The 26,724-nt window shown below is 56.2% G+C and overlaps 2 long non-coding RNA genes across 4 annotated transcripts; both read right to left on the reverse strand.

Annotated features, from left to right (window-relative positions):
• Positions 1-456: 456 nt before the first annotated feature.
• On the reverse strand, positions 457-14,044 carry LOC306641680. 3 transcript variants are annotated; one of them, XR_013758240.1, is made up of 5 exons: positions 13,480-14,044; positions 11,025-11,219; positions 7,123-7,244; positions 3,215-5,871; positions 457-3,013 (listed from the first exon to the last, which is right to left on the reverse strand). It is a non-coding gene; the product is annotated as an uncharacterized lncRNA (long non-coding RNA). The 3 variants fall into 3 exon arrangements; XR_013758241.1 differs by lacking the exon at positions 13,480-14,044 and having other exon boundaries at positions 3,215-5,414; positions 5,641-5,871; positions 11,025-12,838; XR_013758242.1 differs by lacking the exon at positions 13,480-14,044 and having other exon boundaries at positions 11,025-12,838.
• An 11,201-nt stretch (positions 14,045-25,245) lies between these two features.
• LOC306641023 lies at positions 25,246-26,454 on the reverse strand. Its single transcript, XR_013757988.1, has 3 exons — positions 26,329-26,454; positions 25,868-26,257; positions 25,246-25,359 (listed from the first exon to the last, which is right to left on the reverse strand). It is a non-coding gene; the product is annotated as an uncharacterized lncRNA (long non-coding RNA).
• Positions 26,455-26,724: the final 270 nt, after the last annotated feature.

Here is a 26,724-nt window from a genome sequence, read left to right on the forward strand (position 1 = left end):
CCTGGAGAGGCACAGATCGGAGGCCCGTGTCTGCACCCAGAGGAGGAGGGACCCAAGGATCCTATCGCCCTTCCTCTCGCCTCCAGTCCAGAAAACATCATCCAAGCCCAGCTGACAGATCCAGCCCAGACCTGCTGCCCTCCAGAGTTCGGAGTCTGTCTCACGTCCCACTCGATCAAGGAAGCAGAACGAGGCAAGGGAAACAGCCTGGGACGAAGGGGTTTGCAACGTATCTCTAATTCCGAGGTCTCAGCATTACCGGGCTTCAGAAGCCCTTGGGGCTGTGAACACAGATCCGTGGTGTCACCCTACCTCCAGAGATCGGGCTCAGCACGTGTGGACAGGGCCTGACCATTCCCATGGCTCACAAGTCCCCAGGTGATGCTGATGACACTGGTCCAGGGCACGAGAACCTTGCTCTGAATAACAGACATTCCTGCCAGGTGCCTCCCGGGCGCAGAGAATCCGCGGCTCTGCTGTCGCGCCCCTCCTGCCAAGCAGGAACCAGCATCCCGCCTTCCAGACCAGACTGCTGGGACTTGGGGTCTCAGTGACCTGCCTCGTGGGGCACAGCTAACACCTGGTGGACCTGAAACCTTAACTGAGGTTGGGGTGACTGGAAGCCCCCTGGTCCACCTCCCTTCTCATTTGGAGACTCTGGAGCAGGAGCAGGGTTCCTGCAGAGCAGGGGCTTCAGCCTTGACACGCGCCCACAAAGCCAAGTAGCCCACAAGCTGGTAGAAAACCCAAGCCCACAGCCCGTGGACAGGCCAGCACCCATTGCAGGGCAGGCAAGAGGCTCACAGACATTCTGGTCCCTTGGCACTCACTGACACAGGCCATGCACTGAGCTGGGCTGCAGAGAATCAGATGATGGGCAGACCCTGACATGAGACTTGTCCTCAAAGAGCAGCTAGGTTCATTTGAATCTCACCACAGCTGGCTGTCCTCTCCTCTGGGTGCAAAGGACACTTGGCATGTGGTAGACAAGTTATGTGCTCTGGGGTGGGGTGGAGTTGGGTTGCCTGTGGCCCTCTGCCAACTGAGAGGAGATGGAGGGAAAGAAACCGCCATTGAGGGCAAACCCTATGAGCCGGACTCTGCCTCATTCCAACCATCCATGTTAGGGAAGGCCGTTACAGCACAGAGAGGGTAGTAACTCGTCCTAGCCTGCACAGCAACAAGAAATTGGGAGATGGGACTTGAACTTAGGTCTCCTGAAAGACAAGGTTTGAACTACACTCTGACTGCCCTCCCAGAACCTCAGGCGGACCTCAGTGTGGACCCTACAAGCCTCTGGTCCAGCTCCCCATCAGGCAGAAGCGACAGGCTGCCTCGTGAATACTAGCTTAGACATGAGGCCCCCTCTCCACACAGCACAGGTGCCCTCCAGCCTGCAATCCCACCTGGGCCTCCTTCTCCAGAGGGCTCTCTCTGGCATGCCAGAATGTTCCTGATACCCTGACACCTGCCCCCCAAGAAGGAACTCAGCAAGGCAGGGCTCCCACCCGACCCACGTGGCTCTGAGCTGGCTGCCAACAGCCACACATGAAGGTCTCCCTCCCCTGCCACCTGCTTTCCTTGCTGGGGCAGAAGCAGGTGCTTCCCCACCCAGGGAGGGAAGGCTTTTCAGGAAGCACCTGCACCCAGGTAACCTGAGCTGCAACTCCACTCGACCTAACTTCTGACAGCAGAGAACCTCCCAGTCACAAAGCACAGGTCCACGGGAAGCAGCAGAGCAAACAGGCTCACCTGCCCTGACCCCCAACACCACTGCACACTCATCATCAGGTGCCTGCGGGAGGACGGCTCCCCACCTGCAGAAGCCAGAGGCCAGCCCGGCCCCACAGCCTGCCCTGTCTCTGTCACTTGTTTATGCAACAGGGCTGCCCCCACGATCCCACGTTTGCAATACCTGGGACCAGAGAAGCCCTCCAGGTCAAATTGGGCTCAGCCTGGACTTGACCAGTGTCTGGAGGAATAATCTACCCAGCAGCAGCACGACAAAGGCTTTCTGCCTGTGGTCCAGAGAGAGACTTCTCTTAAACCATGTAGCTGTCCAACCACCCAGGACACAAGGCACTGTCACACTTCCCCATGGTGGCCCCAGGACCAGGGCACAGCTGGAGAAGACACTGTTCTCTCTGTGGTGGGTGTCTGATAGCAAGATGTGACGTGTCTCCACGCAAATGCCACGTGGGCAGCTTGGGCTGCGGAAGCAGCATTTACAGCCGTGAGCGTGCACGGCCTCCGCTCGCAGCTCGCTGCTGCCGCACAGTCGGGAGTCCGCCTTCCCAGGGCCTCAATCTGTCTGCACGGCTGCCACTGCCACTAACGGGAGCGAAGCCAGAACGCCTAGGGAGACCGAGTCCCAGCATGCGGCGCTAAACGAAGTCAAGCAATTGTCCAAAGTGAAATATTGAATGGAAATGAACCTGCTGTTTCTGGGAGAAGACGTTTTTGGCTTAGGTCATTTAAGAATAAAATCCAACCCACACATCTGTGAAACCGGAGGAAGGAGGATCCTGGAGAGGCCAGCCCACAGCGCCATTCTGCATGTGAACTCAGACAGACCTGACTCCCCTGGGCCCAGATCTCAGTCTGTGGCGGTCAGGGAACCGTAGATGTTGTTACACCGCGTGTTTCACTCAGAGAGGATTGGAACTTCTCCCAGAGTGACCAGAGAGGCCCTGGGCCAGCCTCCCCCTGCCAGCTGTCTGTGGAAATCCCCCTGGTGACCCCTTAGTTACATGCACCCCCAACCAGCGTATCCTGGGGCTGACAGTGGACTCATGCACCCGTTTCTAAAATGGTTGCTTGCATGCTCACTGTGCCTGAGAGTACCTGTCTCGGTCAGTCAGACCTCAGGGCCAGGCGCTCCAGCTCATCTCCATGTGTTCGCCCTGTTTCTGAGAAGCGAGAGACAGTCACTGGGGCAACCTGGCCAGCCAGGAGAGAATCGGGAATCCAGCTGAAGTTGTCGGGCTGTGGACCTATTGACGGAGCTCAGGATCTGAGGGCAAAGCACACAAAATAGGAAGGGCGACAGGAACACAGGAGTGAGGGTCAGACATGGCTCAGACCCGGTGAGGACCAAGCCCAGCCTTGAGACAGCACCTGGGCAGCGCCTCTGAGAGGCGCGCCTGCCCACAAGGCCAGACCCACAGCTCGTGCCTCCACCAAAGCCCACGCTTCTCCCAGGCCCACTGCTGACGCTTTACTTCAGCTCCCACTCTGCACCGCCCGACACTAGCCAGGACTAGGAAGACCCCGGGGCAGCTGGGCCTCACTGAACTTCCCTCTGTCCAAAGAGGATGGCTGGTCCAGAACCCGAGCCCACAGAGCCGGGTAACTCGCACCAGAAGGCAAGAGGAGCCACCCCCGAGCTCGGGATGAGTGCTTGGCCTCCCAGAAGCTCTGGCAAAGGCCGCCTCTCCTGAGTCCCCAGGTCCAGGCCACTCCATCCCCACAGGACAAAGCATCATTTTATTACTGGTCCCATGGTCCCTCTGTCGCCTGGGGTCCAGTGCCCCAGGCAGGCAAAGCATCATTCTTAAGCCTAAGCATCCTTCCCCATAACTGGCCACTCAGGCCCCGGGAAATGTGTCTCCTGAACTACTCCTCGGTTTATGCCTGGTCTTCAAGGACCACCTCCAGGTACCTCCGAGCTCTGCGGTCATGCCAGGACAGCCGATGTCACCGGGGACAGCAGCCCAGGAGGGGAGATGGGCAGCTAACCCAACGTGGGAAGGAAGAAAGACAGGAGCACTCGGCTTCTCGCTGGGCGGCAGAAAGGAGCAAGTGTTGCTCGCACAGCCCGGCCGTCCAGGGGAGCTGCTGCTCTTCCCAGGGTCCTGTCCTGGACATGCTGGAAGTCATGTGCATAGGAGCAACCGCAGGGGCAGTGAGGAGCAGGGGGCGGCGTCCCGCAGCGTCCTCCATTCCTGCACTGGGAGCCGTGGGGGGTCCGAGACCAGACAGGGGGCCATCGATCACATTGGTGGCTGGGTGGAACCAGATGCTAGAGTTGAGAGGTGTGCTTTACAAGGATGTGTAGTAAGAGTTCATTCATTTTCATAAACTTACATTTAAAATTCAGTTTTAGCAGAATAATTTTCATTTACCTCTTGGACATTTATTCACTCTAATTTGTACTTTTGCCTTTCTGGTTTAAATATTTTATAAGACAAAATAACTTTCTTTGAAAATATATGTGAGAAAACACATTTTAGATGTTTTTGCATGTACTTTCACATTTGTGATGAAAATTTATTTAAATTGTGCATATTTCAAATACATTAACATTTTTAAAATCCCTTAGCTCATTGTTATAAATAGAACAAAATTATGTGAAGATGTTCATTTTAATGACAGGATTTGTGGTTATGATGAAATGAAGGCAAAAAATTAATTTAGAGAACTACAAAGTAATTATAAATTATGTGTATCTCTATCTTGTTAGTCATTCAAACAGAACAAAAGGACATTTAAATGTGCAGTAATAATTAATTCAGTCATCTTTGATATCTGCCAGCTGTGGGTCATGTAAAAACTATAGCTTTCCACATTTTTCAATTTTGTCTTGAAATATATGAAAAAAATATGTGACTATAGAGTTTTCAAAGTATGAGGACAGAACATATTTTATTTAACTGCTTGTGGGCTTGGTTTGTGTTCCTGAGTATGAACGTCAGAGGCAGATGCTACAGGCAGGCTCTGTGGTCTGGAAAGAATCGGTCCCCATCACCCTCACAGGCACGGAAGACCCTGCTGTGCATTCTTTTCCAAATATGCACCGGTAGGCAACTTGGAAACACCTGCAGCTTTTATTCAAGAAATGTCCCTGGGCCTTGGCGGGAACTCCCCTCACTGGCCTGCACACCCCACACAGAGATCCTGAGGCCATTCTGTTCACATTTGTTAAAGACACTGGTCTTCCCCACACTTCCTGCTCCTGGGAACGCCTTCTCCCATGTGGGGAGAGAACACGGAGCCCCAGCAAAAAGAAGCCTGCACTGTTTCTTCAGTAGCTGCCGAGACCCCAGCAGGTCTGACCAGCTTGGACGTCACAGGGTCACATCCACCAGCTTCAGCAAACAGCCACCACCCCCCAGGCAGTATGTCCCCAGAGACAGAGGCCAGACACTCTTCCTATGCCTCTTAGATGGTGCTGAGGCCACCCAGCCTTCCTGTGCTTTAGGAGGAAGAGAAGACCCAGGGGACAGTGACACAGCCACTGTGAGCCCCTCACAGCAAGAGAGCCCAGAGGAAACAGCTCAGAGAAGCAGCCGAGCTTCCGTCGCCAGGGAAGGAGAGAGGTCTAACCACCTTCTTATCTGCACATAATACATCTGCTTCTCCCAAACGGCCAGGTACGATCTTGTCTTTGTCCCTGGGGGCCAGTTCTCCTGGACCTTTTGAAAAGGGCACACACACAAACTCATATTTATGGGGCACACTAGGGGTCATGGGTGACAGGCCCAGGCTGCCCCAGGGGTTCCAACACACTGACCCCTGAGCACACCAAGCACCCACACCAGCCTGCGAGTTGGGAAGCTCTGTGGCCAGAAGTCGCCTCCACTGACAGAGGCCCAAGAAGCCACCAGGAGAGGCCCGGGTAGCCTGGGACATACGACTCACCCGGATAAGGAAGGCAGGCCTGCCCCCAGGACCAAGGAACCCGGGTCCTAGGAGGAGGGGCGAGCCCCTGGTCCTCCCTCTCCACACCTTCCCAGCAGGTGTGCTGCTCCTTCAGCGGACACCCTGCCTCCCAAGAAGCTGCCGCTACCACACTGGTATATTCAGTCTCTCATCTCCAGAATAAGAGAGGTTTTTTCCCAGGAATTGCAGGATCAGGAAGTGGGAAGCTTCCTGTGGTGAGAAAAGAGAACAATACATCCCCTGTGGGAGGAACGAAGTCGGTGCTCCTGAAATCACTCAAAACCTTCCGGAATGGTCCAAGGCCACCGATTTGCTAGTGTTGATTAGACCATCTCTTCAGGCACTTCAATTGAAATAAGGCCCCAAAGCATTTTCAAATATTGACTAGAAGTGAGCAGCACACCGCACGTCAACACCTGGAGCAGCCACTGCATGCACCCCGTGTGGAAAATTACTCACCCAGGAACCATGCGATAGCCAGAAAGAGCCATTGCACTCCGTGTGTTCTTTAGTTTTGGAATAAACAATTGACAATTTAGAAAGAAAGGTAGATGCCAGTGTTAACAATATCAATAAGATAATGTATGAACCAAAACTTGCATTTACCAGACAAAAATGCTGCACCTCACAATTCATACTCAGCTTCCCTGAGTTAAACTTTTAACGTAAACAAAATCTCCAAGCAGTGACATAGAATGACGGAATTGATGTGGTCCATGTCTTTGTCTCCGCAATCCTGTGCTGTCACTCTCCCTTCCAAGTCTACAAAATCGTTCATCTGTCCTTAGACTTTCCTTGTGTGCAAATCACTTGTGTGCATACGTGTGTACATATGTGCATAAATGCCCCCTTTTTAAATATTTTAAGTGTTCTGAGAATTGCTTACTTCCCTTAACGCTGCATGTTGGACATTGTACTATATGCCCCATATTAAGTCAGTATACTGATTTAACTTCTTATTGTTGATAGCTACATAACATTCCATTCAATTGCTACAGCACTTTAAAAAAAAATATGTTGTATTGAGGAGTTGGACAGGTGAACTACCTATAAAGTGAGGAGGGAGAGTTCCGGTCTATTATGAATTTACTCTCGAAATGACCCTGTCACTGGGCAAGCATGTACAGGGGGCCAGCTGCTTTTCAGAGAATGAAATGGCTCCTGAAGGATAAGTAATAAAAAGGCACCAGGAAGCTCACTTATGTTGTTAAAACTCAGCAGTAACTGTATCAATTGTTTAGAACTTAGAACAAATGATTTTTCAGGGAGAGGGAAATCCTCTCTCAGACAGACACCTCCTTGCCCGGTGATGTAAAAAGTAGCCCCGGTGCGTGGCTGGCTGATTTCTCTCATCTTTAAGTTCTCTACACCATGGGAAGACACTGCCCTACCGCCCAGCAGCCCCTGGGCGGCTGCCAGCGGCACGCCCTCTCCCACTGTCTAAAGCACAAGCGCGCTCACCAGAGCTGTCCTGTCAACTCCCTATTTTGAACCGAGGAGACCAGAATGAAGGGCGGGCTTTCTCTGTAACACAGCCGAGTCTCCTGGGTATTCCTCTACCAGCTCAGTCCAGCAGCATGTCCCTGGAAGGCAAAAAGAACATCGTGTGGACGGCAGCACCCCAGGTCCTGCACAGGGGCACTGGCCACACACCCACCACTGATCCCACAAAGCTGCAGATACAGATAAGAAAACTGAGGTTCAGCAAGTCGAGTGAAGTGCCGGGGGCCCCACGGCCAGGAAGCAGCGAATCCTGCTCTCAACCCAGCCGGCTCTGCTCTGGACCTGCACCCCGGACCACTTGAAGTCGTGTGTGACCATTAAGTCCCCGACACTCCAGGATGGGTACGCTTCTCAAGTTTATTGGCTTTTTCTTCCTTACTTGAGGGATTTGAGCAGCAAAATAGCACTAAGACTCTGTCAAGAAAGGTGGACTTTCCATTCTCTTCATAACACCACCTAAGAATGCGTCAGAAGGGAGCAAGAGGCGCTGCTCTCCTCCTGGCCAGGTGACGTCCATGCGCCCTCTCCACACACACTCTGAGCACCAAGGCTACTAGAGGACCTCCCGGCTTCCATTCTCACAGAGCCACCAAGGAAAATGTCCCCACCAAGAGGCAGTGGGACACACGTGGCCTCACTGGACTAACTGGCCTTTGATGGACTAACTAGCCTTCTATGTGGACAACACCTGGCTGTCCCCACAAGCGGGAGACCTCCTCCAGGTATGCCCTGCTTCCTCCTCTTCCCAGCCAGATGCACCCGGTCTGGGGTTTGTCCACCTCTGACAACGCTGGCCGCTGACTTTTCTGTGGAGTTGGCCCTGACCTAACTCTTCTATTTCCTCGACTGCTCACCCCAAAGCACAGCCACTTCCAGAAAGATTGGCAAAGTACAAAAATCACAATTTCTGAAGCCGTCTGGTGGGTCTGGCACTCAAATTCCCCGACCAGCACAGTGAGCGCGTCTTCCACTGCCCACTGGACACTCACGTATTCTGGAGACTGGAACCTTGAGCTGTGGAACTCAGACCTGTCCCCTTCAGTTCCAAGTTGGCCTCCAGCACAGCCTCCTCCCACAGGGCCCCTGGCAGGAGCAGCCCAGGGCTCCAGGACCAGAGGCTGCGTGAAAGCTGCCCAGACGCCCTCGGCCCTCGCCTGGGTGAACACAGGCCAAGAACGCTTCAGGTGAGGCCTCAACTGGAAAGCTGGGGCCTTAAAGGGTTTCAGGACTTTTTTCTTCCCTTCCCCTCAAGGGATCCATGGATGGCCGAGATTCCCCCCCTCCTGGGGGGCTGCTTCTAGATTTTGTGCTCCATTTATTCAGAGCGCCTTGCAGACCCCAGAGCACCGTAGGAGCTTCTCTGAGAAGAGGAAAGGCAAAGGCCCCTCTGCAACTGCCTTCTGGGTGACACCTGCTCTATCCTGCCCCCTGTGGTGACCGCCCTTCCCTCCTTCAAGCTCTGAGGTCATTTTCTCCAAGGCCAGACTTTCCTGGCCAGAGACCTTGACTGGAAGTCCTTGCTGCTTTAATGGTCCAAGAACAGTGTCCCCCCTCTGGTGCCTCCGTGGAGCCTGCGGCCTCTGTCCCCCAGCACCCAGGTCATCAGAGCTGGTCCAGGAGCCCCTTTGCAACCCTGGTGAGGCTGCAAATCAGCTCATTTGAAGACTGGCTCTGTGCCCACCAGGCTGCCCTCGGGGGGCTTCCTGAGGAATCGGAGGTGTGGAGGGATGAAATGGCTTAGCCGGGGCCCCTCGGACAGCACAGGTGGAAAGCCAGTCCCAGGCGCTCCCGGCCTCTTTGTTGCATGCCACCACACCTCAGGGCCGAGGTCACAAGGAACCTGCATCTTAGACAAGGAGCCTACCTGTACTGAGGAGAAGGTGGCAGGGCAGGGTGGGTGCTTCGGAGTCTCCACAGAAGCACCCGCAGCTTGGCCTCTACCCATGGCCCTTCACCAATGCACCTTTCCCCTCCCTCGGGGTGCTTGTCCCACAGCAGTCTCTACCTCCATGTCATTTAGGGGACTAAGAAACAGCGTGTCCCATGAATAGCAGAGCCCTGCACCCAGCACATGCTGGGAAACCTGCTCCTGAGAAGGATTCCTCGCCTCAGCCTCCCAGCAGAGCCCCCGTGAGACCCGTCCAGGACCTCCCGCCCTTCCAGGACTTCATGTGCCCGTCCAGTACCGAAGCCACTCACCACAGTGACTATCAAGCACGTGGTTCAAACTGAGACCTGCCCTAAGAGCAAAATACCAGATTCCAAAGACAGCCAGGGGGAAAAGAATGTCGAACGTTCTTAGTAATAAGTTTTATGTTGACTACTAAGAAAAATGGCAATATTTGGATTCATAGTTTTAAAGACAAATAGCAAAATTAATTTCACCAGCTTCTTTTTTGTAATGTGGCTAGCAGAGAATTTGAAAATGCTTCTGTGGCGTGGGTTCGTTGCTCCTGGACGGTGCTGTGAGGAGTGTTTGCACTCTACAAGAAGGGGGGATCACAGCCCATCGGCCCCCAGACGCTCACTAAGCACGCAGGATAAAGCCAGCGTGTCTTGCTGGCTCTCAGGCAGACAGGCTCCTGCTCCTGGGGGCTTTCATTGTCCAGGGACCATCGGCTCCTACAGAGCCAGAGAAGAGCTGCCACTGAGGCAAAACCACTTGCTTTGGGATATATCAAAGAGGCAGGTTGGGAGGACTTCGTGGAGGAGAAAGAGTGTTCCGGATATCAGATCGGGGTCTCTAACCTGGTCTATAACCCAAAAGAAGAGTGGCTTTTGAGAGCAAGAACCACACTTCTCTGAGATGATTGCTTGACTCCCATGGTCTGGGACTTCGTGGCAAGCGCCACCAACCAACCCCAGGACCCAGGCACCTTCCAGCTACTTCCTCTGCCAAGAAACCAAGTCCTGACACCAACTGCACAGCCCTGCCAGCAAGAAAGGCGGGAGGAGCAGTCCCCAGTCACATTGCTCCACCTGGCAGGGAGGACGGCTCTCACTTTCAGGGTGTGCCCGGAGAAACCTCAGGGGCTTGGGGACCTTCAGAATCAGGGGAACACAGACACTGGCGTCAGCTCACATTCTCTGCCCCTGAGGCGGACCTCAGTCGATGGATAGAATCTAGTGGGTGGAGAGAGGGGAAAGGTGCCGGGCTGCCACGCCTCAGCGGGACAGGACCGGAGTGCCAAGGGTGTGTGAGGGAGCCATCTGGGAGGAGAGTGGGGGCCTCTGGAGTGTCTTCTTACAGCCCGGGAAAGTCTGGCTTCCTGAGCTGCTTCCCGAGAGCAGTGGACATTCCTGTGAAGGCCCCAGGAACATGGAGGGCGAAGTCAGGCGCCAGAGAGCACGGAGCCCCTGAGCCTGCGTGGGAAAGGGCGGAGGGGAAGACCTCCTGGGTGGAAGAGAGGCTGCCAAGCCTGGGCACCACAGAGACACCCCAGCCAGGAACAGGCTGGATGGTGGAGAAGACCGGAACTGCCGCCTCCCTGCCTGCCTGCTCCCGTCTCTGAGCCCCTGCTCTGCCTACAGAGACTGACATGACTGGTACGTTTCCTGTCTCTCCCTCTAGATAGAATGTGACCTGGACTGGGGCTTGCTCTGCCGACTCTTGCATCCCCAGCACGTTGAACAGAGCAGGCACTCAATAAATATTTTTTAGATGAATAAATGAATGATCAGCATCTACGATACAGCAATTTGGTAGCATTAACGCGGTACCTGGGAATATGATGCTCTGGTGATAAATTACTACCAAAATTGACCACAGACACATTGATAATAGCAATCCCTATACAAAACTTCACCATTGTCCTATGTTCTCAGCGGGACTTTCTCCCTTGGCCTACGAAGGCACTGACATCAGCCAAGCTGCCTCATCCCAGTTCACCAGGGGAGGAAGAAACAAAGCCAGAATTCACACACAAGTCTTCCAGCTCCACAGCTCCTGTTCTCTCTACCCAGACTCTGGACCCTGGATCAATCTCTCAGCTATGGATAAGCCCACAGCAGAGGCTGCAAGGTCACTGCTGCAGGTGATGAGACAGTCCATCGTCCTAAGGAGAACGACAAGCTGGTCTTGACTGAGTCCTGAGCAGGTGCCAGGTATCATAGGTGCTTTCTGTCTGCTGCCCCCTTTCATCTTCACGGTGACCCCACGAGATTGGGACTATCATTTAGTTCCATACGGAAGTTGGTAGAATTCTGAAATTGCCTTTGCTTTTCTCTGGATGCCAGATCACTGAACCACCGGAAAGGAATTGGGTAACCCTAGTTAGGAGCTAGAGGTGAACAGCTGAAATAAGAGCGAGGCAGACGTGTGCCACCAAGAAAACACTGTGGTGGCTAAACAATGCTGGGTCTCTATGGTAGGGGATTTAACGTCTCCTTATGCATTTTTCTTATTTAAAGAATGGTTTCAGCACTAACCCCTCCAACCTCAGCGGCACGGTATGCATACTGTGCTGACATCTGGAAATAGTTGGTGGTATTACAAACAAATAGTTAAGGAGTTCACCCAGATAATCAGAGACAAATTTGACTCTAACCCAGATTCAAAACAGCACATATCCAGAGTGAGCACTGAGCTCCAGACTACACTACCCTCCTCTATAACGGAACAAACATGGTGGGGTCGGGTTCCTGGGCCTGGAAGAGGTTGTGGGTCCTCAGTCTGTGTCCCACTGGCTGTCTCAGTGGGATTCAGCAGAAGTGAGGCCACAGGAGCCCAGGCTGGGCAGGATTCTGCAGACAGGGCGATGACCTAGGAAAGCTGGAGGAGGCTCAGTCCAGGAGCAGGGGCAGTGGGAGGGCAGCGGGGGATGAGCGTTAGGAAAGGGCCAGGACTGAAGGCAGTCCCAGGGACTAGGCCTACAGGGTTGGTGCTGGGTCATCAAGAGGACCAGCAACTGCTTAATGGCTGGGTCTTTGGAAGCACAGAAAACCACAGTCAGGACACAGGCCAGGCTCCAATGCCAGGTCAGGCCCTTGCTCTCGGGTGCCAGTGCAGTGGAGCTAGACAGGAGCACTGCATGCCAACCCCCACAGGGCTGGAGTCCCGTGCCACAGCCTGGGGCCTCCTTGCCTACTGTGGCTGGACTGTCCCCTTCCCGTGTGTCCCTCCAGAAGCCCAAGCTTCATCCCACGCATCATCTGCTCCTTGCTCCAGTTCACACCAATGCGTCTCATCTGCCATTTCCAGGGTGGACAGAGATCTCAGAGTCTCTGGGGCACTCCCATTGCTACTGGCAAACTGACCCCAAGGGACACACGTGTCATGTCCAAAGCCGAGTGGTACCAGGGCAGCAGGATGGGTTGGTGAGAGACCAAAGAAACAGGTGCTGCTGCTCTTTGCCACGTCATGCTCTAGGAGGCAGAAGATTCCAACCATGGCTTCTCCTCTCTGGGGCTTGGCAAACAAATAGGCAAAAGTCAACAGGCCAAGGTGACCAAGAGCAGAGCTGGTGGTGGAGCCTCACAGGGCAGAGCTTGGGACCCCAGATACCCTCTGAGGAGGTGCATGCTTCCCAGAGCCAAAGGGCTACTATTGTCTTGGCAAAAGCAAGACAGAAAAACTGGGGCTGGCTCAGCTGAGGACCTTCACCAACCACAGGGACTGGGTTTAAGGCAAGAGCGGCTGGCCCCGCGGGCTTGCATGTTGCGTGTGGAGGTGACTATGGGGGACATTACACTGCTACTCTCCTCTGAGTGCCATTGGGCTAGACCTTGCAGGGCTGGGGCTGGTTAGTTTAACTGCCCACCTGTGTGAGGAGCGCAGTCCTGTCTGCCTGCTGGTGACGATGCCAGCTGCTCCCCTCTTGGCTGCCCCACCCTGGCCCCACCCCCATCACACAGGGATCAGCAGACAAGTCACTCTGAGCCCCCAGCTCCCTCCCCTCACCCCAGAGGCCAGAACACAGTCCTGCCTTCGGTGGCTGTCTCGATGCCCAAGCCTGTGTGTTCAGGACTGGAACACTGTGCCCCTGGACACGCGGCGGCCACTCTTGCTTTGAACGAGTTCACTCCACTGGTGGATTTGCACAGTGTTCCTGCATTTGCCTCGCTGGCCTGCCACACACATGAGGGCTTAGAAAGAAGCAGATGCAGCTAAATAAGGCAGCCCCAGCCCTGCAAGGCCCAGCCCAATGGCGCACGCTTGTGCATGCCAGGTCCTGTGCAGTGGCAGAAATGGAAGACGGAGTGAACTTGAATAAACACCAGCATTTCACTTTCAAGTGGCATCTGCTCAGACAAGAGCACAGTGCCCCTCCTTTACCCAGCAGCCTTTGCTTCTCCACCCCACCCCACAGGGACCACCTGAGTCCAGAAGCCAGAGAGGCCCAAAGCTGGGAGGGTCCTCGCTGGCATCCTGCTGGCCGTGCTCTGCAGAGGAGTTTTGCTCTCCGCATTCTTGAGTCCATAGCATGAGAACAGGAGGAAACGTTCAGCCAGCCTTCTTTAATAAAACAAAATAGACTCAGCCACCAGGAGTTTAGAAACTGCTCTCTGGGGAGTTGTCGCCCGCCTCTGACAGGCTCCCTAGAGACTCGTGTTTAAAAGGAGATTTAAAATCCACCGATAGCAAATGCACTCTTCAATCACATGGCGGCAGACTCGCCAGACAGCTGCCACAACAGACCCAGGGCCCTGCCAGGGGTCTCCTCCCTTCCCACCGTGGCCCCTGAATCTTATCAGCTTCCTCGGGTGTAGGGTGACTGCTGGCTTGTTTGATTCAGGTTTTCCCAGGGCATTTAAGTGACTCCTGCACTTGTTCCTGTACATCGTGGACAGGCTCCTGCAGTTCAGCACAAGTAACCCAGTCACAAAGCACTGCTACCCACCTGCCCCACTTCTAGAAAGAGCTAAGGTAGACCAGCCTCCCCACCCTAAGCTAAGGTAGACCAGCCATCCCCACCCTAAGCTAAGGTAGACCAGCCATCCCCACCCTAAGCTAAGGTAGACCAGCCATCCCCACCCTAAGCTAAGGTAGACCAGCCATCCCACTCTGCCTACAGAGGAGGATGAGAAAGAAACGGGCCTTTCCTGTGGTAGACTGCTGGGGGTCCAACCCAGCCAGGCCGCTGCTCCCCACAGCAAGCCCTTCTCCCCGCGGAAAAAGGCCACCCGGAGCAAAGAGGGCATGCCCAGCCTCCTCTGCAGCCATGGGAGATGCCTCCAGGTGGCGGGGAGAGACACAGAAGTCCTGTGGCTGTGCATTGAGCTTCTTCTTCGTCAGCCCCTTCCTCTGGCCTGAAAGCTGGTGTCTCCGTCGTGGCCCACAAGGACGAGGCCACTCGCTGGGGGACAGAGCAGTGTGGAGGGAGCTTGGCCCTGAGGCCTCAGTGGGTGCTCTGGACTTGGTCTGTGAGGAAATCAATTCCTCACGTGCTTATTTTGGGTTATACTGGGCCATCCATACCTTGGAATCAAATCCCCCTTAACTTCAACCGTTCCGTCCCAAGACAAAGTCACCATTGAAGATGGTTAGACCCCGGCACGTCTAAAGTAAGAACCTAAATGTGCAAGTCACCTCCAGTCAGAACCTGAGTGACTTTAGGAAAGCAGAGCCGGTTCACCGCTCCTCCTGTCAATCATGAGGACTCTGCGCCAGGCTCCCGGCTAGATCCTAGTGACATCGCCGTCAGTCGGGGTCTGTCCTCCCAGGGGAAGCTTGAAGCTCCCAGGGAAGAGACACTGGGAACAGGTGGGCGAGGTGAAGAAGCCCCAAGGCAGCATGGGGTGCCGAGGGGGCAGAGCCAGGGCCTCGCCTGGAGCACTGTGCATGCTTGTGTCCACCCTCCTGCCCCTACCCGGCTCCTAACCGGGGGGGGCAGAGGAGTTTGTGAGATGCACAAGGGCATGCGCAGACCGAGGCAGAGGCATGCACAGGAAGCAGCGGTGCAGAGGTCCCGACGGCCCTCAAAGGCGCTCACACCGCTGTCTGCTGGGGCTCCACTCCGGGCTCCACACCTCCTCCTCACCTCATTCAAGGGCTGGGCCAGGCACAGGCAGCTCCCTGTGGAGGGCAGCACATCTCCTGTGGCAGACATGGTCACTGTGTCCCCATGGGCACCACCTCGCCTTGTCCTCCCCACCCCCAGCTGCTCACCTGCAGCGCCACACGCAGGCCCAGCCCGTGACAGGAGCAGGGGCCTCCTCTGATCTCTCCCAGGGTCCACGCCTACCTCCTCGCCCCAAGCCCCCTCCGGAGCCTGACCTGTGCTCCCCCACACATCCCCGAGGCCAGTTGCCATTCCTTTGCTCCTGGTCACTCTGCTTCCCACTTAAGATCCTTGCCGGTCCCAGAATCAACGCTGTGAAATTCCGAGGCAGGCTATGGATTGTCCCAGGTGAGAGGAGACTGAAGAGACAGGACAAGTGAGTGCCCTGGGACCAGGTGGCCCTGGGACATCTGGTTTCCACCTGGGGGACTGTGACACCTACAGCTGGACCTCAAGCTGCGCAGGCGAATCCACAAGTGACGTCTGCATCTAAAAGAGAAGGGAGCAGCACCACCAGCAGGTCCTGCAGCTTCCCGGAGGTGCGACTCTCCAACGCAGAGGGCGAAGGGAAAGGAGAAGATCGTAAAACAGAGAAAGTGAGAAGGCCCCAGGGCCAGGTACCACGGTGACCCTGGAGGGGCCTGCGGTCTCCGGCTGCTGCCCTGTCACAGCGGCTCCCTGACTCTGTGTGCCTGCCACTTGTCCTGCAGCACTGGAGACTTCAGGGCGAGCCACAAGAACTGCACCCACCCTTTTAACTTTTATCTCATGACAGGGTCTCGCTAAGTTGCTGGGGCCAGCCTCGAGCTTGCCCTCCTCCTGCCTCAGCCTCCGCAGTCACTGGGATCACAGCTGTGGCCACCAGGCCTGGTTCATGTGCCTGCTACTTACAGAGCAGTCGTTCCCCACAGGAGACTCTGAAGTGGATGCATTAGAGGAGCAGCCGGTGCCTCGCAGGAGCCCAACAGAGCATCTGTTTCCAAACAGCCCGTAAATGCCCTGCGGTCACATTTGCATGAAACAGGCCTGGTTCCAGAGCTGGCCTTTCCTGCTGGTGCGCCTGCACCTCAGGGGACGTGGCCCATGCAGAAGCACCCCTTCAGCCTGCAGGTGAGGGACCCATAAAAGACAGGGTGAGGACTGAGAAGGGCGCAGGTGTCCCGGCTCCTCCACCTGTGCGAACAAGACTGAGCCAGCACTGCACACTGTGTGCCCTGGGGAGGCTCCCTGTGTCCTTGCTTAGTGGACAGTGCTCTCCCTGTCCCTTCTTACGAGGGCACCAGTCCTGTTTGATCAGGGCTCACCCTAGTGACCTCCTTTATCCCTGATCACCATGACAAAGGCCCTGTCTCCAAATACAGCCACATGGGGGGTGGAGGCGAAGGGGTCACAAACATTCAGTCCTTGACAAGGGACACCCCTGCCTTCCCCGAGGTCCCTGAGCCCTTCCTTCACCCCCTCCTTTCAGCTACCCTTGGCCCCCAGAGCGCAGCCCCAAGGGCACAGACTGAGTGTGAGGGCCACACCTCTCGGCCACCGTGGGAGCGCCCCGGCCCCGTGGCTGCGCACTCCAGGATTCCACAGGGCTGCTCGCGCGCCCCGCCTCCCGCATGAGTACCGTTGGGCTTTTCTGTCCTGTCCATTGTTCACGCCGACATTCGGGACTGTTCCCTTGGACCCCCGGCGACCCGTCACGCTGCACTTCCTTTGTACTGAACGAGTGGTGCTTAACGGGCGGCCTTGATTGTTCTGGAGTCGGGCGCCTCCTGGAAGGGGCATGTGGGCCTGATTACATTGGCCCACGTCCGTCATTATTTCTGGAAGCTCCTTCCTCCTGAGTTAGGTGGGAAGTCTCGCAGAACCACAGCGGGTGCGTGTGAGACCCTTGCCCCGGCCAGCCTCTGGGCACCCTCGTGAGGCTGGCACCTGGGGTCCTGGAGGAGGCCACGGGGCAGAGGCCGGGCTCCTGGGAAAGCCACAGCGGTGACACCCTGGGGAGCCCGCTGGCAGCCTGGAGCTCTGGAGACCCATGTATCAAGTTGCAAATGAAATTCCAGGGGCCTCGTGCCTTCCTCTGGCCGGGGCAGGCTCTGGCCCCTTCCTTCCTGTCCCCTGACTGGCCCTCCCCCTCCTGGCAGGCCCTTCCTCTCTCAGGGCAAGTCAGCCTTCAATGGAAGAATGACCATTGTTCCCTCCCAGGGAAAGGAGGCCTTCCTCCGCCCGCCCCTCCACATCCTGTTGCTGCCCCAGGTCCCTCTACAGAGGAGCCGCGTTCCCCCACCTGAGAGCTGGAGCACTTCCCGCCCACACTTCTTTCCACTCTCTTTGTTCTGGAGCCCACTGGCCTCCCTTGCTGGCCTCCCTCCCTGGCCTCCCATCTCCTGCCTGCCCGGCCACTAGACTTCTTTGTGCCCTCTGCCCCGCCCAGCCTCATCTCAGGCGCTCTGCCTTCTCCTTCCTCACCTTCACACTCTCTCTCTCTGGGCATGTTTCCCTCATCCTCCTGGCAGGCGTCACGGGGCCCAGGCCACAGAGGACTCCCAGGACCCCAGCAGGGCTCCAGCACGGACGCCCAAGGCCCCTCCCTGCGTGGACTTCCGCCTGGGTCAGGCTTGGGTCCTCCCACCACGGCCCAGGAGCAGCCCTGCAGACCTGAAAGCGGGGTCCAGAGCACCCTTCACACCAGAAGCCCGTTTCCACTCACCTCCTGGGAGCTCTGCCACTTTGAACCCCTGAAAAAGTCTACTGGGATCGTTTCCCCACACACAAAGGCCCTCACGCTGAAGCTGGACCCGGACCCCCAGTAGAAGAGCAGCTGCAGGGTGCCCGGGGGCACGCTCCTCCTCAGCGCTCCGTCCTGCCAGCCTCTCTCTTCCTGGCCTTGCAGTAAGCGCACTCACGGAAGGTGGGGACGGAGCTGTGGGCATCACTGCCTCTGCCCTGTCCACACGCCCCGTCACCAGGAAGAGACAGAGCCACCCACCCGCCTCCGGGAGATTGTCATTTCGTATTCCTGGGGTTGAGAAATGTCTGACAACCCAGCCCTACCTGTCTGAAAGGAGCGTCAGGAGTGGCCCGTGCCTCGGTGCTCAGGTGGCCTGGGAGGAGGGGTGTCCTCTGCACGGCCCCCAGCAACATGGCTGCCCCCCTGCTCCTGGGGCCTGGACGGCAGGGGCTCGCGCCTCCCCCAGCCGTTCTGCCTTCAGGGGCGCTCCTGCCTGCCCGCCGGCCAGGTCCCCCGAGGGTCTGCCCCTTCTCCTTGCTGCTGCCGCACCACCTCCACCCTCCCAGAGCTCGCCCAGAGCCACCGTCCTCCCCTGCAGAGGCCCGGGAAGAGGCCTCTACCTGCTTCTGCCCCTGAAGCGGAGCAGCTGGGGAGGGGATCTTCACCCCTGGATTCATGGGAGCCCCTCCCAGGTTGGGGCCAGAGTAGGTGACACCGGCTTCCCGACAGAGCAACACTGTGGGCAGCAAGGCAGTGGCCGCAGGGGCCACCTGAGACCATCCCCTTTCAGCGCCAGGGGTTCGGTCACCTTCTACTTCTGCATCAGAAGTCCAGCATGGATGCCCAGGTGCCGGGTCCCGTGGTCTCTGCCGGTTCTGGGGCCTGGGAAGGCAGGTGGGTCCCTGAGACCGTGGACCCCCCATCCCAGTCCTGTGGAGCCTGATCCAGCTTCCGACCACACACCCTGGCTCACGCCTGCACCCGTGAATAACCACCCCTGGGGCGACAGCAGTGTCGCCTTGCGGGCTGCAGTGAGCATTGAGTGACACAGTGACCACGTGGAACGGAGGCGGGCGGCAGGTGCTGGCAGGCGAGCCCCTGGTATGGGGCACAGCCGCCATTGCTCCTGCCCGAGGTTGTGGCAGGACACAGAGACGACCACTGAGCGCCAAAGCGCCCACGAAGCCTCAAGCACTCTCTCGCTGTTGCCAGCCAGTGACTAACCATCCAACGAGGGCAGGAGACCGAGGTGGTGGAGCAGATGCTGACGTCTTGCCGAGTCCCTGGATCCACCAGGTTAAGACATTCTTTTTTTTTTCCCCCACAGTCTTAATTTCTTTTTTTTATTTGAATTTTTATTTTTACAGACTGCATTTTGATTCATTGTACACAAATGGGGTACTATGGTTGTACACAATGTAGAGTCACACCATTCATGTAATCACACATGCACGTAGGGTACTGCTGTCCATCTCATTCTCCTATCTTTCCTTCCCCCACCCCCTCCAGCCCCGTGTTCTTCTACACAATCCAAAGTTCCTTCATTCTTCTCTTCTCCCCGCCAATCCCCCCATCCCCCATTATGTATCGTTATCCACTTATCAGAGAAAACAATCGGTCTTTGGTTTTTTGGGCTTGGCCTATCTCACTTAGCATGATATTCTCCAGCTCCATCCAGGTACCTGCAAATGCCATAATTTTATTCTTCTTTGTGACTGAATAATATTCCATTGTGTATATATACCACAGTTTCTTTATCCATTCATCACTTGAAGGGCATCTTGGTTAGTTCCACAATCTGGCTATTGTGAATTGAGCAGCTATAAACATTGATGTGGCTGCATCACTGTAGTATGCTGATTTTAAGTCCTCTGGGTATAAATTGAGGAGTAGGATAGCTGGGTCAAATGGTGGGTCCATTCCAAGCTTTCTGAGGAATCTCCACACTGCTCTCCAGAGTAGCTGCACCAATTTGCAGCCCCACCAGCAATGTATGGGTGTGCTAGGACATTCTTTTCAAGAGCAAACCCAAAGTCAGATGGTCAGGCATTGCCTTATTAGTGAGACTCAGTGACATGAAGTCTTTGTATCTTTTGCACTTTGACCCTCCAGTCCCTGAAAGGGATAAAAGTCCACTCACTCTCCAGACTCAGCTCCCTGGGATCCCCTCGCCCACTAACCCACCCCTGTTCTTTTTCCTTTCCACCTAAGCAAGGGGTGGGTTGTGATACCAGGACTTCCTAGGGGACCTGGCATGTGCCTGCATACCCAAAGAGTGTGTGCACGCCTCTGGGGCTCTCTCCTGCCCACAGCCCAGAGCATGGCTGGCCCCATCAGGTCTATGTGAGCCAGAGGCCTCGGGACCCAGCCCCAGGTCAGAGAATACACTGGCCAGAAGACGTGTTAGGAGAATGAGCCAGGGGCCTCTCTACCAGCCAGGGCCGAGGGAAGAATGGGGATTCACAGGAGAGCCAGGAGGTCTCCTCGTTATGAGATGGGGCTGGACAGGTGCAGTCCTCCAGCAGGTACAGGGCACACAAGACACGTGACCTGTCCACACTAGCTCCAGGGCGGCACTGGGGGCAGAGCAGGTAGAGTGGGAAGGAGGCCAGGTGGGCTGGGCCGCCCACAGCCACCCGTCACACACCCAACACTGCTCTTAGGTTTCTCAGGAAAATTTGTTCTAAAAAAACAAAATTTGCCCCTGGGTTATGTTTTTCCAAATTTTCTGATCCAGTCTTCTCTGGTTGCTTCCCTTGGCTTTATTTTATTTTTATTTACTTATTTCACTTTTTTTAGGTGGGATGTAACCATTTTATTCCCTGTAATCTGACAATTGCATCATGTCCATCCCTTGGTCTTAAATTTCCTCTTTAGCTTTGTTAGTTCTCTGCTTTCTACATGAGGACTTAGCCACTATCTGGCTTCAAAACATCCACAACCAGTTGCACAAACTCCAACAGCAAAACTTTATCAAAACAAAGGACAGGTTCCAGCCTCTGCCAGGAAACATCAGTCAGGCCACTCGCTACCTTTGCAGAATGGCTTCAAACAACCTGCGGCTCCAAGGATGAGGCAGCTGCAGGAAGCTAATGCCCACTGCCCACTTTGGCAGAGGCAAGGCCAGTGCCCGTGTACCCAGAGCTCAGCACTGCTGGGCAGGGTGCTTCTCCCTTCGTGGAAGCTCCTTGCAGACTGGCCTTAGGTCTTGAGTGAGTTCTTTGTGTCTATATACATGAAGTGCCTAATAAATATTTAGGAAAATAGGGGAGAGGAGAAAGAAGGAGAAAAGGGGAGGAGGGAAGGAAAGGAGGGAGCGGAAAAGCAACAGAGTGGAAGGGAAAGGGCCCATGCCCCGGGGGTGGTTGTAAGGTGTGCACATCTCCGTGGGTGCAGCTGGGGTGTGAACTGTCAGCACAGCCGGAGCCCCAGCATCTTCATGGAATAACTTGGGTGTAAAGTGAGTCAGCACCGTCTGCCAGGCTCCAGGAAGAAGACAAAAGCAAGAATATGTTCCTATTCTTCAGGAGCTCAGAGGGAAAATCTGGGCAGTAAGAAATGGGCCGAGCCCAGCACAGTGGCACACGCCTGTCATCCCAGCAGCTCAGAAGGTTGAGGCAGGGGGAGCATGAGTTCAAAACCAGCCTCAGCAAAAGTGAGGTGCTAAGCAACTCAGTGAGGCCCTGTCTCTAAATAAAATACAAAACAGAACTGGGGATAGGGTTCAGTGGTTGAGGGCCCCTGAGTTCAATCCCCAGTACCCCAAAACAAACAAACAAACAAAAAAGAAATGGGCCAAATCCAGCCAGCCTCTGCTTTGTCCATAAAGTTTTATTGGAACACCAAGGCATTCACCTGTGGCTACAGCGACCACATAGGCAGTTAGGACAGACTACAGCCCACAGGTGGGAAATACTTACTGACTTCACAGAGGACGCGCCAATGCCGTGCCCCAGGTGGTGGGCCCCAGGAGGTCAGGCCTCTGCCCTGTGCACCATCAGCACCATGCTGGACCCTTCGGCGAGTCCTCAAGGCCCAGAAACTGCAGTCGGGCTCACCAGAGGTGAGGATCACTCCCTGACCTAGTGTGTGCCTTTTCCTCCAGGCAAACACAGCTGGTAGCCAGGAAGAGGCAGCAACATGTCCAACAGGACCAGTGACCTCCGCATAGACCCCCAGGACTCATTTCTGGGTTCAGCCTGGACACAGAGCTCTTCATCCTGTGTCCTCGTGGCATGCAATCCAACTCAGAGGCAGAAGCCACTGTGGGACTCTCTCAAGAAGTGGGGCTGGCTTCCTGTGTTATGTCACATGTGGCATCCACACCATGAGGCCTTACCTTATCCTCAGCTTCCTCCAGAGGAGATGTCACCCTTTGGCTGGGCAGGGAGAGCTTCGTGTGTCCAGACGACCTCAAAGTCCTTTTGTTCTGCTGCTCTGGACACTTAGTGATCATCAGGGGAACAGAAGCCCAAGGACAGAGGCTTGCACAGGGCAGCCCTGGACGGTCACTAAAGTAGGAGGACACACTCTCTGAAGGTGCAGAGCCCCAGCCCATGGCTCCTCAGCCTAGGGCCTTTCCCTACAATGCTTCTCTCACATGGAGAACTGCGTGAGCACTCACCCAAACCTCCCCTTGCCAACTGCAGGCCTGCGGCTCCTGCTGCTATGGGCCCTGTGCGGGCCAGCTACTCCAGGGGCGCTGCCTGGCTCTGGGAGCGCTTGGCGGAGCTTGCTCAGCTCTTAACCAGTGTGTGTCCTGAGGGTGTGAGTGTGCTTTACGAAAAGGTGATCCATCCGTAAATCGTAAATCAACCGTCAGGGTGGTCTAGGGAGCAGGCGCTCACGGGGAGGCGGGAAGCTGGGTCTTTCCGTTGACAGAAGTGCCAGACGAAGGAAACAGAGTTCCTTCTGGCCGCCAGAAGCGCTCGGGGACAGAGCTTGCTGTGTCCAGGGCTGGTGCTGTCATGGTCCCCGGAGGAGCGGGGTCAGTTGCTTGGGAGAGGGGGACCTCCGAGCACACGGCCACGGCGCTCCGAGCCTCTCCCTCGCCTCTGGAGTTTCTGGAATAACCTATTCATTTAGTTGGAAGAGATCTTGTGCAGGGGGCATCATATCACTGCCCACCTGCCCAGCCATCTTTATTCTCCAGCCCAGACACGCAACGGCAGCTGGGGTGCACCCTGAAAATTCAGCGTCCTGAGAGCACTTGTTTATGAGTCTGTGATGACAGAAATGTAAATCCTGATCTCCAGTTATGTATGATGTGTCAAAATGCATTCTACTGTCTACCATTGTATGCAACTGATTAGAACAAAGGGGGAGGGGAGGGGGAGGGAAGGAGGGAGGAGGGGAGGAGGAGGGGAAGGGGAAGGGGGAACTATAAACCCCTGGAGCCACATGGGAAATCTCCAGCCAGGTTCAGGGCCCGTCTACTGGCCAGTAGGCCTGGGGACCGTGTCAGGGGAGGATGGGGGTGGTGTCAAGACCCCTCTGAGTCCTGAGAGGAATGCAGAAGGCCAGTGCTTTGGGGCGCTGGCTCCCACTTTGCTACCTGGAGAGGGCTTTCGGTTTCCATCGCACTGACTGTTTTCATGAAAACTCTTTTCAAAACTGAAATCGGCGGGCGGAACAAGGAGAAATCCCCAGCCCGCCACCCAGGTGCAGCTCCCGGCCTAGGACCAGCTCCGCAGAGACGCTTCAGTGCAGGGGCAGGGTGGCCTCCCCCTGGGCTTTCCCCCGGGGCCACTGCTCCGCCCCCGCCAGGTCCCTCCCAGAGGCCATCCCCTGCAGCTCCCCTCCCACAGGGTCGCCCTGCAGCGCCACCAGTGCTGCCCGACAGGGACCCCTCCAGGCTTCCCCACTCCTGTTGAAGTCTGGTCGGCTTCCCACCAGCAGACCTGGAGCTTCGTGGACACCTTCAAGGATCAGTTCTAGACATGGTGATTCCCCTGCAGGAGGCCACCCCTCGGACCTCCTCCTCCGCCTGCCCTCCGCAGTCCACCATGTTGGTCCCGACCCAGGACGGCCTCCGTCCCAGCATCTGCCCCTGTCCTCTGGCACCTCATCTCCACCTGCCCCAGCTTCCCTCTGGAATGTGGCTCCCTCCTCCTGGAGCCCAGCACCACACCCCAGCCCTCCCCTCAGTCGGCTTCCCAGGACTCCACACCCACCAGCCACCTCTCCAACCTCCTCTTTCTCATGCTCCAACCCAAAGCCTCAGCCATCAGACTGGCCCTGGTCACTCTGTGAACACCTTTGTCTCACCCCTTCAGTCCCCCTGATTGCACGTGGAAATGCTTCTCTCTGCAGGCAGCCTGGTCAGCACCTCCTCTCCGCAATTCTAGGCCCACCTCCTGACAGCACTCCCCAGGGGCCATCTCTGCCCTCCGGAAATCCTAGTGCTCCCTGCATTTCATAGCAGGGCGGTAGTCTGAGGCAGGAGGAGGTGGCTGCTTCCTGGACTCCCCACACCCACTGCCCAGGCCTCCACACCGGCTCATTCGCAAACTCAGAACAGTCTCCCCTTCCCCAAATCGCCACCGCTCAGGTGATTGTCAGCGTAGTCATAGCATGTTTATGAAGTCTGAGATGAACGGTGGCCCCTAAGACAAGGACTGCCAACCTGCCTGGTCCCTGCTGTTCAGGGGACAGGATTGCTTCCCACACACCGAACACAGCAAGCTCTGTGTGGATTTGTCTGTCTCCAGCTGAAGCCGTCTGAAAAGAGCCAAAGGTCTTTTGATTTGCAAAACCAGGCTGTATGGAGAGAGATTTCTCCCAGAATTCCAAAGGATGAAACTCGCACACCAAGGGCCAATCTGGAGCGGTGGTTTATGCCCTGAAACTCGGGGGTCGTCAAATGGTGACAGAGAAGAGTTATTTACCCACCCCAGAGCAGATGAGGGATCACCAGTGGGCAGGAACTGAGGAATGCACGGAGAATCAGGAATGTTCCCCCAGCTGTCCCCTTGTGCCCTGGTGGAAGCACCAGGAAGTCCCAGGAACCCCAGGTCAGGATGGGCGGAGCAGGAAGGGCTGACACTCAGAATATCACTGGCCACCCGAGATTTCTTCCTTCGGGGAGGCACCTCCACAACCAGCCCAGAGCCAGCCCCCGGGGCCCCAGGCCACATGCGCACGCGTTGCTGGAGCCCCTGCTGCTCTAGGCCCTGCTGCTCTAGCCCCGGCTGCTCTGCCACATCCACACAGCTCCGTCGTAGTACATGTGCCCTCCTAACCAACAGGGCCTGACCCAGGCCACCAACCTGGGACACACAAGGGCACTTGGGGCCCCTGCTTGTTGGTAGGGAGGCAGCGTAAGAGGGGCTGCCACGTCTCACAGGAGGGTAGCAGGGCGAGCCGGCACAAAGGGCGTAAGAAGCGGGACGACTTCCTGGAAGAAGTGGCTCTTGTCTGGTTCCCTGAGAACGAAGAGGGCAGGATGTTGCTTCTTCATTCTCGACCTTCCTATGGCCGAGTAAAGGGAGAGAAGAATCCTGAACAGGACGAGCAAAGTCTTCTCTCGGGACCCCCATCCCAATGCACTGCCCTACAGAGTCCTGGTCACAGCAGTTGCTGATCTTGGCCGCTCCAGCTAGAAAGGAGTCCCAGTTCTCCCAGAGGAGGTTGCTCCCTGGCCCTGGGAGGGGATGGGGCACGACATCTGCACCACCCTAGGGGGGCACTCCAACTCGCCGTGGCCGCTGGCCCACCAGGCAGCATCTTCACCTCTCTGAGCCAGTTCCTCCTCTGCTGGCAGGGTTTCCATGAGAATTGAGTGAAATGCAGAACGGGGTCTTAGGGCATCCCTTCTACTATGGACCGAATGTTTGTGTCACCCCAAAATTCCTATGTTGAAACCCTGGCCTCACCCAACGTGATGGTATTAGGAGGTGAGGTCTTTGGGAAGGAGTCAGGTCACAAGGGTGGGACCCTAAAATAGGACCAGTGCCTTCTAAAAACGAACCCTGCTCACCTTCACCATGAGAGGACTCGGCGAGAAGGCGCCACCTACATCCCAAGAAAGGTCCTTCACAGCACCCAGCCCTGCTGGCCTCCTGGCCTTGGACACCCAGCCTCCAGATCTGTGAGAACTAAGTGTCTGTCGTGCAAGCCACCCAGTCTCCAGCACTTCGTCACAGCAGCCAGAACTGACTCTCCCTCCTTTAATAGGGCCAGTGGAGACAGAAAGCTTGGGAGACCCGTGGGACTCAGCCTTTGCCTTCTGGGGTGTTGGGCCAGGGGGTCCCTATACCCTCAGGTCCCTGGCAGGTGATCCTCACCAGGCTCTTGCAGGCCTGGCCATGGCCCTCATGCCACTCGACCCCAGAGCTTGCAGTAGGGTCACGGTCCTCCCCAGGCTGTCCTGGCCAGTGCCTACCCTGCTCCTCCACGTGTAGCTTCCTATGGAAGTGAGGGCCAAGTGTCTGTGCCAACCCAGAAACGGCCCAGGTGTACCAGGTGGGAGGCGCCAACCCCGCCGTGGCCATGGCTCCCTGCAGCCTGCTGGAGCAACACCTCCGCAGCCCTCCCTGCCCAACTGACCTGCTGATAGCCCTCTGGCCACCATGCTCACGACAACAAGGGAGCTGGGGCTGCAGCCTGCAGACCCCTGACTGCCTTTGGAATGAGAGTCACGTCATGAGGGCGAGCGTGTGGTAAGGATCCCTCTCCGTCTCCCTGCTGGGCTTTCCCTGGACATTCATTCCTACCAGGGGTGACGTGGCCCTGCGGAGACTGTGGCCTCCAAGAGCACCTCAGCCTTTCCACGGTTGCTAGCAGCCAGGTCCGGGTGCAGCAAACCGGAAAGGCACGCGGGGCCCGGGAGGCGGG

This window comes from Sciurus vulgaris (genome assembly GCF_902686455.1).
Source record: "Sciurus vulgaris genome assembly, chromosome: 12".
NCBI classification, from domain to species: Eukaryota; Metazoa; Chordata; class Mammalia; order Rodentia; family Sciuridae; genus Sciurus; species Sciurus vulgaris.